The following is a 16,408-nucleotide window of genomic DNA, read 5'->3' on the forward strand; positions in this document are numbered from 1 at the left end:
ATTCATTGCCTCCCTCTTCTCTCTCTTCTTTCCCTCAAAATAGCTAAATATGGGCTACGCAAAAGGGATGGTGGTGTCCCTGGCAAAGCTTTGTCATTTGATATTTGATTCTGAGAATTACAATTCCACATACAATGTACTTCCCAAGTTGAATAGTCTGGACTGTATAGGAACACATAATGTATCAAGACAGGGCCAGTCACATTTTTACACATTTTCTTGTAAACCATTTAGTATTTTATCAAAGACATCACGTACACTTTTTTGGTATAACCGTATCACTTTCCCTGTGACTTTACATCAACGTAACCCATCTTTACCCCAGAACACCGTTTGAACACACCTTTTAACCTCAGTGTATCCAGGCAGCGTGTCATCACGTTAGCCTTACCTAAACCTCCGTCCATGCCTCGGCATCCCAATGACCTCATCACTTCCCCGCTACCGCTGACCTGCAATTACCCCCTGTCCGCCCCTATGGCCGCCCGCTGCTCGTTAGACAAATCTATCAACAATTATAATGCCGCCGATTGATTGAGCTCATCCCTCAAGTTCCGCCTGTCGCCTACATTTGAAACGGTGAGAGCAATTAAGATAATTGACTGTACAAGCCCCATTAACATAACCCACTCGGCAACACACAGTGATTAGATTAATCCCCATAATGGAAAAGTCATTGTACCTCTATTGTTCTCTATATCCAATTGCCATGCCTGTCTCACCCCTGCTGACGCCCGTCCTCCCCTGTCCTCTCCTGTCCTCCCCTGTCCTCCCCTGTCCTCCCCTGTCCTCTCCTGTCCTCTCCTGTCCTCCCCTGTCCTCTCCTGTCCTCCCCTGTCCTCTCCTGTCCTCCCCTGTCCTGCTGTATATGTATGTCCATGGTCCTGTCCTGTCTGCAACACTGTCCTCACCTCACCTGCTGCTGCCTCAAACTGCATAAACACACACACACAACACACACACACACACACACACACACACACACACACACACACACACACACACACACACACACACACACACAGTCAGGCAGGTAGCACACAGCCCCAGTGGAGACCGTATGGATGTCAGTCACTTATTGTTCTTCCAGATAATAATAATAATAATTATTATTATTATTATTATTATTATTTCTATTATTATTAGTATACTTATTATTATTATTATTATTATTATTATTATTATTATTATTATTATTATTATTATCACTACTATTATCACTACTATTATTAGTAGTAGTAGGTTAATTGGATGAATGGTTAGTTGGATGAATGGTTGGTTGGTTGGTTGGTTGGTTGGTTGGTTGGTTGGTTGGTTGAATGGATACATTCATGGATGATAGATAGATAGATGAGGGAAGGTTTGATAAAAGGTTAAATCGAGAGAGAAGATAAAATAGATGATGGAAAGATAGATAGAGGACAGAAGGTTAGATACATAGATGAGAGAAGGCTAGATAGACAAATCATGTAGATAGTAGATAGATAGTTACAGTGCCTTCAGAAAGTATTCAGGCCCCTTCACTTTTTCCACATTTTGTTGTGTTATAAACTCAATTTAAAATGGATTAATTTGCCATCCTGAATGTGACATCCTAATCTACACAGTGTGTAATTGATTCCTATGCAAATCAGAGACCCTATAAAAACAAAGATATTAATTCCAAAATGAAATGAACTATTATCCTTGCATTAAAATGGACTCAATTCAACATTTTTGCATTTTAGCTCATTTTAAGAGTGTCATAGCAAAGGGTCTGAATACGTATGTACGTGAGGTATTTCTGTATTTCAATTTTAATAAATTTACTGACATTTCTAAAAACCGAGTTTTTTCATTCTGGGGTATTGTGTGTGTATTGATGGCAAATTGTTTTAATTTTAAATTGAGTCTAGTTTTAATTTTAAATTGAGTCTATAACACAACAAAATGTGGAAAAAGTGAAGGGGTCTGAATACTTTCCGAAGGCACTGTAGATACAGTGCCCTCCATAAGTATTGGAAAGAGTAACCATTTTGTCTTCTTTTAGCTCTATACTCCAACAGTTTGGATTTGAAATCAAACAATTACTATGGGGTCAAAGTAGAGATTACCAGCTTTTTAATTTTTTTCAGATTTCACCTTTTAGAAAGTACAACATTTTTAAACATACTCCCCCTATTTCAGGGCTCCAAACGTACTGGAAAAAAATCAAATAATAACAACAATAAAGGAGCGCTGCCTCCATTCTCACCTCTGCATAATGCTCTACTGCCACAAATAAGAAACTTATATAAAAGGGAAAGAAAAAAAGAAAGTACTCATGTTTAGTATTTGCTTGACAATCCTTTGCATGCAATAACTGCCTGAAGTCTGCGACCCATTGACCCCACCAGACGCTGGGTATATTCTCTGGTGATGCTCTGCCAGGCCTGTACTGCAGCCATCTTCAGTTGTTGATACTTTTGAGGTCTTTTTGTCTAAAATCTTATCATCAGGAAATGAAATGCATGTCATACCATTATACTTTTTGAGCTGTACTTGAATTTGCCTACAAACCTATTCATTCTTATGACCAATCGCTCTGAAAATCTATGTATTTCTCTTTCATCTTTTAAGGTTGACACCTCAATTCAACTTTAAAATGGGTAGACTGACTCAGATTTTTGATACTATTTCGACTTTAACTTTAAGCCTTTTTAAGTTGCATAAATGAACAGTGGCTCCAGTGAACAGCATGCCGTACTGTTGCTTTGGCCATATTCAAAACACTACTCCTCTTTCATCTTTTAAGCTTGACTGTACAATCCAACTTTAAACTATCCACTGCCATATTAAGTTTTTGCAAGCAAAAGTTTCGTTAGGGACTTTCTTTATTAGTTCTTCAGTTCTGCCAAGCTAAGACAGTGTTATATTACACTTGCTCCACACTCAACACACGCACTACACACAACAAACTCTCTACGGTTCTCTGAGTGTCTGCCCACCCACGATCACAGAGTGGTGGTCCTATGGCTTTAAATAGCCTGCATTGAAACATATAGATCACATCACACTGTATAGTACAGTATACCACTCCTTCTCAATAGCTGGCAGAAATCCCCTTCAACCTTTTAGCCCAGGCTTCAGGGTGGCACTGAGGCTTTAGCTATTAAATGTTCCTTTCTGGGAGATGTTATTATATGGAGTATTGGGCTCTTTCGTTTCCGTGGTCTGGGCCTGTCCAATCCAATCATGAATGATATGCATTCCTCACCCGCTTACCACTAACCACACTCCTTAAGATCAGAGCACCCTCAGAAAGGCAGAGCCAAAGCTACAGGTTGCAGCTCAGAAGGTGGGAATGCAAACCGGATGAGTGCACTCATTGGCCCAGGTTTAATAAGAAAAAAAAAATGAAACAAAAAGAGTTGCAAAGCCACAGTAGCAAATTATTCAACATATTGCTTGGCGGATGGACAAGTATGTTTTTTTGGGGGGGGGTTCTTCAATTTCGGAGGGGAATGACGGGCCACAGCTGTTTTAAATTTGTCCCGTTTCTACCCCTCTGTAGCGAGAGCCCTTCATGACGTCCGTAACAAAAGACGCACCACATACCTTCTGAGTCAACACAACCCCAATCCCTCCTGCAGGCGGAAAACAAATAAACACAGCCTCACGCTAAGCAGCCCAGCGAATCCACTCAGGAATTTCAAATACTCCAGAATTTATTTTCCATGAGGTCTTTTTAAGTAATCTTTTCAATCAAGAGGTACATTTTGCTTGGAAAGACAAAATATTGGGTAAATATTTTCAGGGAAGCTGGCTCTATTTGAAAAGGGATGGTTGCCTCCTCACTTCCCCCTCCCCTCCCCAAACACACACACTCACTCTCTCTCTCTCTCTCTCTCTCTCTCACACACACACACACACACACACACACACACACACACACACACACACACACACACACACACACACACACACACAGAGCCCTCTTCTCCAGATGTAATGTTTGGCAGTTTTTTAGGGGGATCAGTGTTGGTCCCCGGCCACCAGACTGACCAACACACTTGTTTATTTTTCCCATGCCCACCGCAAACTCCAACATTTCCCCTCTGTGAAAGGACCCGTGTGTGTCAGCTGGGGCCCAGTGGACAAAAAAGGTAGGAAAATATCAACAAGTCGTCATTTACATCAGAACAAAAACAAACAAGCCCCTGAGAGAGGAGCTGCTAAGGAGTCTGGGGCATTTTACACCAGGAATCCATCTCATGTGGTTGCAGGCAGCCTGCCAGCCAAACCTAATATGGATTTATATACAACGAAAGTGCCTAGTTTAACATAATGAATATTTAATCGTGCATGGACCCTGTAAAGCAATTTTGCTGCAGTAATTGAAAGCAGACTTTGTTTAGAGTCCTCCAAAAAAACAGCGGCTAAACTGTTGACCCAAAGGAGCCCGAAAATCTCACGCTGGATTAAATGTTTACACTGCTGGCATACACTCTGGTAAATGAGGTTAAAATTCTGGGCCTGGATCAGTGGGTGCTAACCCTGCAGATCCTGTCAGGGAGAGCTCGCTCACTCTCTCACTCTCTCTCTCTCTCTCGCTCTCTCTCTCTCTGTCTCACACACACACACACACACACACACACTGTTCTCCTCGATGGGCTGCCCAGGCCCCAAAAGGCCCTGTTCCTCACACAAGATGTTGCCTGTTTGTCTATCGACATTAGGACATGGATCAAGCCTTAAATACTACCGCCAGGGACTCCACAGAAAGTAGAGACACTACAACTATTACTTTCAAGTAATACAGGAGGGATGAGGGTGTAGAATCACCATTATTATTGGGTGTGGAGGAATCTTCTTTGGTCATCACACTCTAATCACATTCTACAGGTTTCTGTGTACCTTTCTATCCGTTCCTTCTATAGAGAACTTCTGTCTGCTTCCTGTCCATATCACCATCTTCATTACCGATCAAATAATAGAGGCCTTACTGCAATCAGTGTGCAGAGGGTACCAACCTCATCAATGTTTTACTGTACTGTATACGCAGACAATCAATACGAGCAATGACTACAATTCAAGTCAAGGTTGGTCTGCCGTGCGGTGAATTCAGATATTCAATACGACAAAGTTGTAGACTTTGAATCGGGGGGGGGAGGCGAGTGGAATGAATATATCAAGTGTTTACATCATCCCAGGCATGGAATAATGCTTTCCTTCAGGTAATGTACTGCATGTCACTCACAGTAAGCTCTGACATTAACATTACAGAAGACTCTGTGACAACAATAAAGGAGCGCTGCCTCCATTCTCACCTCTGCATAATGCTCTACTGCCACAAATAAGAAACTTATATAAAAGGGAAAGAAAAAAAGAAAGAGAGGGATTGGAATGTAAGCGGATTTGACGGCCGGTAAAGTGTTCACTTGTGCAAAATAAAACAGGTTATCAGGTTTATTTGGGTGATTCCCAGCACCCTTAATAAATCCGCTTAACCGCGGTGCTAACAGCTTCATTCCCTGCTAAATCTCTGCACTGCAATAACACGCGCCAGCGAGCACAGATTAATTTAATAACTATTTAATATTCTCTGTGAAAAAGGGAAGGAGCGGTAGGGTCCGGAGCATATGGGATAGGGTGGTGGGTGGGTAGGTGGGTGGTGGATGGTGGGGGGGGGGTTGTGGCGGGGGGGGGGGGGGGCTGCCCAGAACAGAATAGGATATAGCTGCAGCAACAGATTGAAAATTACGTAATGATGTCATTTATATTCCATCCACTAGCTAGCTCCTGAGCTGGGATGTCTGAGAGAGAGGGGATTGTCTGTGATGGAAGCTATTGAAAGAGAAAGAGGTTTTAGGGAGGGTGGTTGAGGATAGAGCAGAGGGTTGATATGAAGAAAGATCTCAATTCTAGTCATGGTTTACTATGGTCTGTTTAATGCCTATCCTACCCCATCATCCATAAGATAATTATATCTGTGAAAAATATAATAACCATGTTTTGCTCAAAAGACATTTCATGCACGACTTGCCGTCTGATGTTTCAAATATCAAATATCATATCCTGAAATTAAATATGACATCTTCATTCCCCCATCTAACCCTGTCTGTGTTTCATGACTGACACTGCCCCGTTCCTAAGTATCTTGCCCCGTGTCGGTCAACCCCCCCGCAACCCCCCCCGCAAAAAACCTCTAAACATTCTCATCCAGAGTCCTGCTTGGCTACCCACCACTGCACCCATCCGTCACACAATAGCATCTCAAATAACAAAGATGTGGTTTTTATGGCAAGATAATTGACTCCATGCAGAAAACAGCTCTGTTTCCCATTACCCTTAAAGACACTAAATACCCTGCAATCAGCAAACAAGACATTACACGTGACAGGTTGACATCAAATACATGACGCGGAGAACGGTGGTACTTTCAAGAACCACAGTCTTGGGGCAGAGAGAGAGAGAGAGAGAGAGAGAGAGAGAGAGAGAGAAAGAATGGGGCGGGGTGGGGGTTGGGGGGGGGGGCTTTGAGAAAATAAACAGAGTCAACTGCAGACGATGTAATGAGAATTTGCTCCATTTGGCGGTTGCCCGCAGCAAAGGTCCCATCTGGTTCCTATTGGAGGGAGAGTAAACAGTTTGGAACATGGAGGGAGCTGGGATGAACAGTCCACACTGACATCTTATGGCTGCAACAGAGATCTCAGGCACTGAGACTGACTCACACACATGCATCCATACAAACACATGCTTTTCTACATGTACGCCATGCACTCACTCACACACACACACACACACACACACACACACACACACACACACACACACACAAAGAGAAAGTAGCAAGCGAGGGGAGTGGGAGGATAACGCTGTCATTTCTACTTATTTTACTGGGGGATTTTTCGCGTGGATATGGGATTTTAAGCTCTCTCTCTCTCTCTCTCTCTCTCTCTCTCTCTCTCTCTCTCTCTCTGTTGTGTCTCTCTCTATCTGTCTCCCCTCACTTAGGCACAGAGAGTGAGACGTCTTTCTCTGAGCGCGGCACTCACTCGACATTCCTGCCTCCGAAAGCCAGCCCGCCTCTCTTCCCACTCATAATTAAGAGCGAACGACAAAACAGTGAGAGAGAGAGAGAGAGAGAGAGTGAGAGTGAGAGAGAGAGAGAGAGTGAGCTTTTCCCGATGTCACTGAGTCTAATCAGCTGAAATATGCTAACTGAAATATAAGGGATAGTAGAAGGGAGAGAGAGGGAAGATGCCTTTTTCTAAATGATTTGAGACTGTTTTTGGAGAGTTTGGTGGCTTCTCAACTACAGACATCAACTAGCCTATGGAAGATGCAGTGCTTGGTTAAGTGTATTGTTTTGGAATGGCTGGGATACTGTAAAATCGTCCTAGGTTTGTCCTTGTGGGTTTTCCCCTCAAAGGACAGGTGTTTTGAAGGGGTTGGGTTTTTGTTTGAGTAGTGAGCTGTGGTCATTTGTGCAGCGAGATTAAACAGTAAGGTCAATGTTGAACCTGCAAAAGCACTCAACACAGAGTGGTATTAGCCCATTATTAATGTGTGTGTCTGTGTGTGTGTTTAAACGGGATACGCACACTCTCACGGTTTGCTTGTGTGTGTGTGTGTGTGTGTGTGTGTGTGTGTGTGTGTGTGTGTGTGTGCGTGTGTGTGTGTGTGTGTGCGTGCGTGCGTGCATGCGTGCATGTGTGAATAGAGTGTGTGTGTGTGTGTGTGTGTGTGTGATGGAGGAGGGTGAGAGGCCAAACCAACACTTTTACGAAGATCAATAAACAGCTGACTGGGGTAAGGTTCAACAAAAGCAAGTCTCCTGTGTAGGACGTGAAACCTTTACCTAACACACAAGTCTAACATTCACCTCACATTTAATAATAATAACAATAATATCAATTAAAAAAAGTAATAATACAAATGATAATGATAATGATTAGTAAAAAACAAGGGGAACAGACAGTAATGAACAGGATTTTTTTTTAAAACCCAGCACAGAACAGGGGCAATGGACTTGTATAAGGTCACACATTGAAAGCTTCCCTATAACAGGTGAATCTTAAGCCACATCTTAAAAATGTCCAGAATGTCAGAGGATTTGACTGAGGGGGGGGGGGGGGGGTGCAGCAGAGGTGGGGTGCAGCAGAGGAGAAGGCCCTGTCACCCATGGTCTTTAGTTGGGTCTTGAGGACCAGGAGACGACCAGATGAGTCAGGAAGACTGGAGGGAGCGGGAGGGACAATGGGGTTTAAGTGGAGGGCTTTCATGGGTCACCAAAAGCAATAACATGTATACAAATATTCATTCACGGACACCCATGTGCGCGCACACACACACACACACAAACACACACACACACACACACACACACACACACACACACACAATAACTAATGTATGTCTCAACTGATTCAGTTGTGTATTGATGAGGGACAGAATGGTGGTAAATTACAACATGTCAACCTTGGATTCATTACTGAAGCTGTTTAGACGCAGCTTTGCTATGACAACAACTTGACACACACATACACACACACACAGACACACAGACACACACACCACTAACTGATTTACGTCAAACTCACTCTTAATCATACATGCCATTACTCATAAAGTTCTGAATGTTTCCTGGGCCTAAAACCCTGACAGCATTTCAGTGACACTAAGCTGGATTTGCTGTGCTATTTACCTCCAGCAGTAAATACTGCAGTCAAATCCTGCCAGATTCACCCCTCTGAGCCCACATTGTAATATTCAAACCCCACTGTTTTTATTATTAGATAATGTCACCTGCATACACTCTGTCATATGAATGATTAAATGCACACAAAAATGAATCAGATACAAAGAGCAATTAAAATACAAATTAGGCAAAGACGCAGAGGACATGATGACACGATTGCACTTCATTTCATTCATGATAAATCAGCCTATGATAACTACTACTACTATGACAACTAACCCAGAGGGGGTTTGGAGGTTTGACAGTTAATTGCAACCTGAAAATGAGGAAACAGGAAATAAGGAGACCCCCGTACAGCATCAAACCCCCATGTTGTGCTCTGAACGTGCACACACACACATAGTGCAACGGCTGTACAAACACAGCATGTTGATTCAGGAGGAGACAGGGGTGGGAAGTGTGTTTGGGGGGGTGGGGGGGGGGGGGGGGGCGGTTGTCATATATTTCCCATGACAATGGTGTCACAGAGTGTGCTTTAGAAACAGGGGGAGGGTTAGGCAAATAGAGAAAGTTAACTATGACCCCCCCAATTGTCATTCATTGTGTAACACAGATTTTGTGGGTGACATACACACACACACACACACACACACACCACAACTCCCTATAAAAGCAGATTCTGTAATATACACACACTCTATCTAGACCATATCTATGTATACAAAACACTAATGCGACAAACAAAAACAAACAAAAAATGAAAATCCCTTATCAGTTATTGATATGACACAGTAGCTATCAACCTTTTAAGCAGATGTGGTCTTTCCAAGCAGCAGTCCGTGGGCCATCTGCCAGTGTACGTTCGGTAAGGTATTATGACCAGAACACCAAGGACGCGGTCCATTGATAATTCCGGTTAACAGCCGAGAGATGACATGCATCAGGGTCATCTGCTGCACAACAGTTTCTTCATATCCTCACACACATAATTGCATGACATGGCACTTGCTCTTTGCTCTTTACAGCTTTGAGTAAATCTCTCGGCTTTGATATAGCAGCGCTGTCATTTATTTATTACCACACACCGTTTATGAGGACTATCGGGCAATTACCTTGTATTCCATCGATTACCTCACATCTGTAGAAGGGTAGGGAGACAGGTCTACACAAACAACATTGGCTATGTATACACTGCCATTGACACACGGAGTGGCATGAGCCCATTATGAATGTGTGTGTTTAAACTGGATACACACACTCTCACCGTTTGTGTGTGTGTGTGTGTGTGTGTGTGTGTGTGTGTGTGTGTGTCTGTCACATTGTACAAGGCATTGTTAGGGAAGTGTACGCAGTGTCAGTAAGGAGAGTGAGACATTGGGAACAATGTGTAGGAGGGAGAAGTCAACCTGGTAGAGGGACACTTTGTTTACCTATGGAAAAATGAGGAAGGAGAAAGAAAGCGTTGATTAACTGACACACTGGACACACACAATGCTGAATGGATGAATGCACACACACACCCACACACACACACCCACACACACACTCCACCCAGTGGTTATCAGACACACTATCAAATGTGTCAACATGCTGCTTGAAAAGAACAAGGAAGGATTATTTGACACGATGCAGCTTTAAATATCAAAACCTAGAACCTTCTCTCAAGATTGCTTAAAGCACAACACACAGATTGTACCCTCTATTCTCCAAGCCAGTCACTGAATTACCTGGAAACATCCACAAAAGGACACAAAAGGAATAGCTCGCATTCACAGGGTCATGGAAAGCTCAGTGTGTGTGTGTGTGTGTGTGTGTGTGTGTGTGTGTGTGTGTGTGTGTGTGTATGTATACACAGTACAACTCATAATTGTTCTCAGTATTTCTGTTTGCTCTCGCTCACATACAAAAGGGAAAGAGCTGACATAAAGAGAGTAAAGAGAACAGCACATATAGAAGCTAATCTCATTCCGCGTTCACAGTCCAGGGTCACAACACAACTCAACTCAATACAATGTGTCCAAGACAAACACCAGGTACACAGTGGATAAGAGGGTATTTAAGCAGCCATTAGCATGTGTTTGAGTAAAAGAAGCCATTTAAGAAAGCGGCAGAGCCATGTGATATTTGCTGAAACAGTGCTTAAATGTGTGTGTGTGTGTGTGTGTGTGTGTGTGTGTGTGTGTGTGTGTGTGTGTGTGTGTGTGTGTTCAGACTGTTTGCTAGGAACAGTGCTTAAAGGCTGCCTGGTTAAACAGTGCGGAGGTAAGGTCAATATTTTTCCAGGCAGTCAGGTCTGGAAGCAGTGGAAAGGCAGTTCTGTTGGGAGACAGGCGACTGGCAGCTGTTTCCCGCTGGACCACATCACTGTTCAAACTGGGCATGGTGGACATCCTTTAATGTGAGAAAAAGAGAAATTCCAAAACAGACAGAAACGCCAAATAACCCCAACAGAACACAGGGAAGCAAAGCATTGATGTGGATACACATAGTCGGTCAAAGGCAAATCCACTGATTTGATATGATTTTTGTTCATTTGTACTGTGTTACAGCACTTGCACCAAAGCCTCAGTAGAAAAGGTATTATCATTATTAGTAACACAAAGAGATGGAACGTCGTACTGTAGATACATCTTTATTCTAAAATCATTCACTGAGAAATGTTTCATGTACAGTTGCATGCATGTACTCCCTCCCATTCTGACATAGAAAACATCCCCTATAACCGCAACTGAAGGTGAAATGAACTTGAACTGAAATAAAACCCTGTAGACTTCTGTCAAAGTCAAATATAAAAGTATTGTCCACATTTGTCAACAGTTACAGCACTTGGCTAAGAATAAAGGAAAGCCTGAATGGGTAAATCTGATGGGCTGTCCCCTACTCCCCCTGCTTTAGCAGGAATTCCTATTCCGTAGTCGATTTGCTAAGTGCACATTGCCTATTAACTCCCATTCCCCCTAGCTTCACTGGGCATGGATTGATAATGCAGTATTTTAGGCAGGGAGACGATGAGGGTATTCAAGCAGAAGAGCCATTCAGCAGTGCAGGGGCCTGACCTCCTAACATGGCCGCTCAAGCATTGACTGTGAAATAAGCCTATCCATGCAGAGGAGGCTGTCCAGAGTCAATGGCTGTGTCTGACAGCACAGGGCTCACCGCAAACTAGCATCTCCGGTACGTGACTCTGTCATTCATAGGTGTGTCAGATCAGATACTGAAAGGGGTACTAAATGTAGCGAGAGAGGAAAGAGGTGTGCTTTGCTATGCTTGCTTAGTGTTAAGGTGTAGTGAATTGGCATATCCATATCCTTCCAATAGATCCAAATATTAACACTGTCAACAACAATGTCAACTCCTATTTATGTCAAACACAGGATGGGATTCAGTAAATTGTCACACCATGGGACTGCTGTTTTCTAAATTGAGCATCCACCACTCATTTCATCCAGGAAATGAGGATGTACTGTATATCAAATGCACTTCAGAAAACGCAATGCGAAAAGCCACCACCTGCATACAACTGATTGTATCCTAGCCATAATGGCCAGTCACCCAGTCACCAATTGTAACGTCAAGCAGATAAACCAATGAAGTTTATTTTGTAAAGGTCAATGCTGCCACCTGCTGTTTATATTGGTTTACTACAGCTGGGATCTCTACAGATCTCATTCTCCTCCAGAGAATTCCACATCAATATTAATTAACATTAAAGTCTGTCGTACTGAAATGGAAATCACCGAATGACGCCCTTTCAAAGGGTACATTCCATATCTAAGATGTCTCCGAAATAATGACACTTGAAGATGTTCATGCTTTGAAGTGTGCCACCTTTTATATTGTAAATAGCTGTGACTTTTGACATCCCGAATTACAACAGTTGCACGTTCGTCTGGAAACAAAGTTGCGGGCCCAGTCATGTAGACAGTAGAGTTCAACAGTTAGCTAAGCTAATAAATAGCTGAAGTTAGTATAAACTTCATATCACTGCTGCTAGATGTAGGCATATTTTAACTCAGGAGACTTTCTCTGAATATGAATACTCAAATTAAATTATCTGTGAAATGAACGTTTTATGCATGATTTGAGAACATTAACGCCGAACCTGCTATGAGCGCCCCTGATGTAGAGGAGGACTGCATGCTCTCACTCTCTGGCTGACGTGAGTAAGACGTTTAAGCGAGTAAACAACCGCAAAGCAGCCGGCCCAGATGAGATACCCACCTTGTCCTCAGAACATGTGCAGACCAGCTGGCAGCTGTATTCACGGATATATTCAACCTTTCCCTGTCCCAGTCTGTGGTCCCCACCTGTTTCAAGGCAACCACCATTGTTCCTGTGCCCAAGACATCAAAAATAATCTGCCCAAATGACTACTCACCCCGTAGCACTCATCATGAAGTGCTTTGAGAGGCTGGTAAAAACCCACATCAACTCCATCCTACCAGACACCCTGGACCCACTCCAGTTTGCATACCAGAACAGTAGATCTACACACCACCCTATCCCACCATGACAAGGATAACCCGTGTGAGAATGCTGTTCATCGATTACAGCTCAGCATTCAAAACCATTGTGCCCACCAAAATGGTCACCAAACTCAGGGCCCTGGAGAAGAACACCTCCTTCTGCAACTGGGTCATGGACTTCCTAACAGGCGGACCCCAGGTGGTGAGGATAGGCAAAAACACCACCTCCGCACTGACCCACAGCACTGGGGGGTGGGGGGGGGAGCCCCCTAGGGCTGCATGCTTAGCCCTCTCCAGTATGCCTTCTAAACCCTGTAGGAAATGTCACTCTTATATGAGGTATATTAAAGATATAATCCTTATGGAAGTTTTACCAAATATGGATTGCAGAAAGTACAGATCACCACCCATAATCTAAGTTATGGGAAAAGAGGAACCAATGAAGGGACCCAGTCTAATCAATTGGCTTAATAATCAATAAACAGTAAGATATAAAGGAGGTAACACTAATGCCTAGGTCAGTCTGAAGGGTATTTGATGACTATCTTTAATTCTTGTTAGAGCCAGCATTTGTCAAGACAAAAGAAACACACCTGGTTATACAATTAGTATTTATTACTAAGCTAAGAAACACAAGATGATATGCAATGAAATACAAGATTAATAAGGATGACGTCAAACACAAAGGAATCAACTATTTCAATTGTAATGATCAAAAAGAACATGTGCAATGCCAATGCCAAGGAAGAGAGTTTCGGAGTGGAAAGACTTGGGCAGCACAGGCGGATTAGGGCTTGCGATACCGGGAGTCCAAGGAACCCCTCTTTAGGTGTCTCTCTCAGGGATAGAGAGCAGGCTGAAGTGATGATCTTCAGAGAATACTTCTTATAAGCAGCATAAAGTCAGTTTCGCGGTGATGGCTTTGTTGAGCTCAGCCTGGCCTCAGCGAGCTTCACTCTGAACCAGTTGTAGTTTTGTACACCACCAGCTGCGGTAGATGTCAAGAATTGAGTGTTTCACTAATCCTGAAATTAGTATCAGAACCGAGCGAGTCTGATTTGGATTCTTTGCCAGGAATCTGTCAAAAGCATTGTTTAAAGTTGAGGAAATGCAGTTATACTGTTCCCCTGCCAGCAGGAGAGAGGCGTGATTGAACTGCCCGCTGTTTTCCAGGTGCAAGCGTGATTGGCTGGGAGAGGTGTCAGCCAATAATCCGTTGTATAGGGTCAGTTGAGGGGTCTGCTGATTGCGTCTGGTGACGATGAATCAGATAAGAACAATTGGAAGTCTGTCTCGGCCCCAATGGCCCTTCATCTTCATTCGTGTTGTGGTTTTATGGCAGGAAGATGTTTATGGCTGGAAGATAAGGTTTGATAAGGTTTGCATTATCAGGTTTGCTGACGACACCACTGTGGTCGGTCTAATCACTAACAATGACGAGACAGCCGACAGGGAGGAGATAAGAGCTCTGTCATTGCTGTGCCAGGACAACGTCAGCGACACCAAGGAGATGATCATGGACAAAACGAGGGGGGGGGGGGGGGGGGGGGGGACGACAAACTGAACTGGCCCCTTCATAGACAAACTAAACTGGCTACCTACACTTTGACTCAGTTATCAAGAAGCCATGCCAGTGTCTCTTTTTCCTCAGGCGGCTGAGGAAATTTGGTATCGCCCCTAAGATCCTCGCCAACTTCTATAGGTGCACCACTAAGAGCATACTGTCTGGCTTCATCACTGCCAGGTATGGCAGTTACACCACTCAGGACTGTATGGCTCTGCAGAGGGTGGTGATGACAGCTCAGTCCATCACTGGAGCCGCACACCCTGCCTTCAAAGACATCTACACCAACTTTTAAGAAGCCAGCCACGGATTGTTCACGCTGCTGCCATCTGGAGGACGATACCGGAGTGCCCGGTCTGGGACCAAAAGATTCTGTGGCAGCTTCTACCCCAAGCCCATTAGACTGATGAACGATCAGTTGAACACTGACTCTCACACAAACACTCACCAACAGGCTGCTATTGACTTTCATGTGGACCTTACTGCTGCTATATATTTGATAAATTGTACTATTATGGAGATATTATTGTACTTACTGTATTTTTGCACTGCCTATTACCACCTACCTTTATATTAATCCTAACCTTATTGTATTTGTATTTACATTGTGCAATTTAGTCAGGGTGTACATTATTACATGTTAGCGTTTAGTGAGTTATTGTATATCATGTGTATTTATTGGATATTGTGTATGACATTGTTGAGGCCCTGTGCAAATCAAGCATTTCACTGCTCTGCTTGCAGAGTATGTAACCATAAACCTACTTTGGCTTTGCATGAGTGATTTATCACTCTTAGAATACAGAAAAGTACATAATGTATATTTTTTAGTGGTATATAGTCGGGATAGAAATAGATTGATCCCACAAGGCTCATCCCTCAAAAGACTCAACAATCATTCTCTTTCATCTGTACATTCATATAGTAATGTGTACATTGGAACCTCATAGTGTATACACCAGCTCCTGCAGACACTCTTCCCAGAAGAAGCTAATGTATCACCTCAGTGACAGCCAAGACTCCCCCACCATAAATATCCTCGATGACTATTTGCAACATGCTGGTGGAATTTGTCATGACCAGGAGGCCGGCAGATAGTCTCAGTTCACAAGACTTCAGCAGCGACTTGAAAAAACATACAGACTTGTTGCTAGTGTGTGCAGCTTCTGTTTGACTTGACATTTCTCATCAACTGTCAACGGGCCCAAGAATGTCATGCAAACAAGTGCTGCGCCCACATAAAATGTCAGTTTGTTAGCACAGCAAACTGCATGCTTAGCAGTCTTGGAGCAATCCCATCTAAACAGAGATGGTTTCCTGTGGCTTGTGTAAATAGATGGGAGAAATGTGTGTCTGACCCCAGAACTACAAGGACACCAGTTATATAGACAGTGTCTGCCCAGAGGGCTGTACTACAAAGCCAGCTATGCATATTCAGGATTATCCAAAGTTAGCGGGCTTGAGTTATTGCCAAGTTCAGGTTCAGGCTTCCTCGATGTCACGAAAGCGAATCCTGATTCAACACCTGCCGCTAACTCAAGCCAGACGAGGCTACGGCTACGCGTGAATAGGCTACATTCACAATGTATCTTTGCGACCCTTTTCATCCCAGCTATGGTCGGGGTGTGGAATCGGTACACTGGGCATTCTCATGGATAGTATTGGATTGAGGTCATTTTAAGAACTAAACTAATCATATAATCTTCCAAGAAC

Source organism: Argentina silus, assembly GCF_951799395.1.
Source record: "Argentina silus genome assembly, chromosome: 11".
Taxonomy (NCBI): Eukaryota; Metazoa; Chordata; class Actinopteri; order Argentiniformes; family Argentinidae; genus Argentina; species Argentina silus.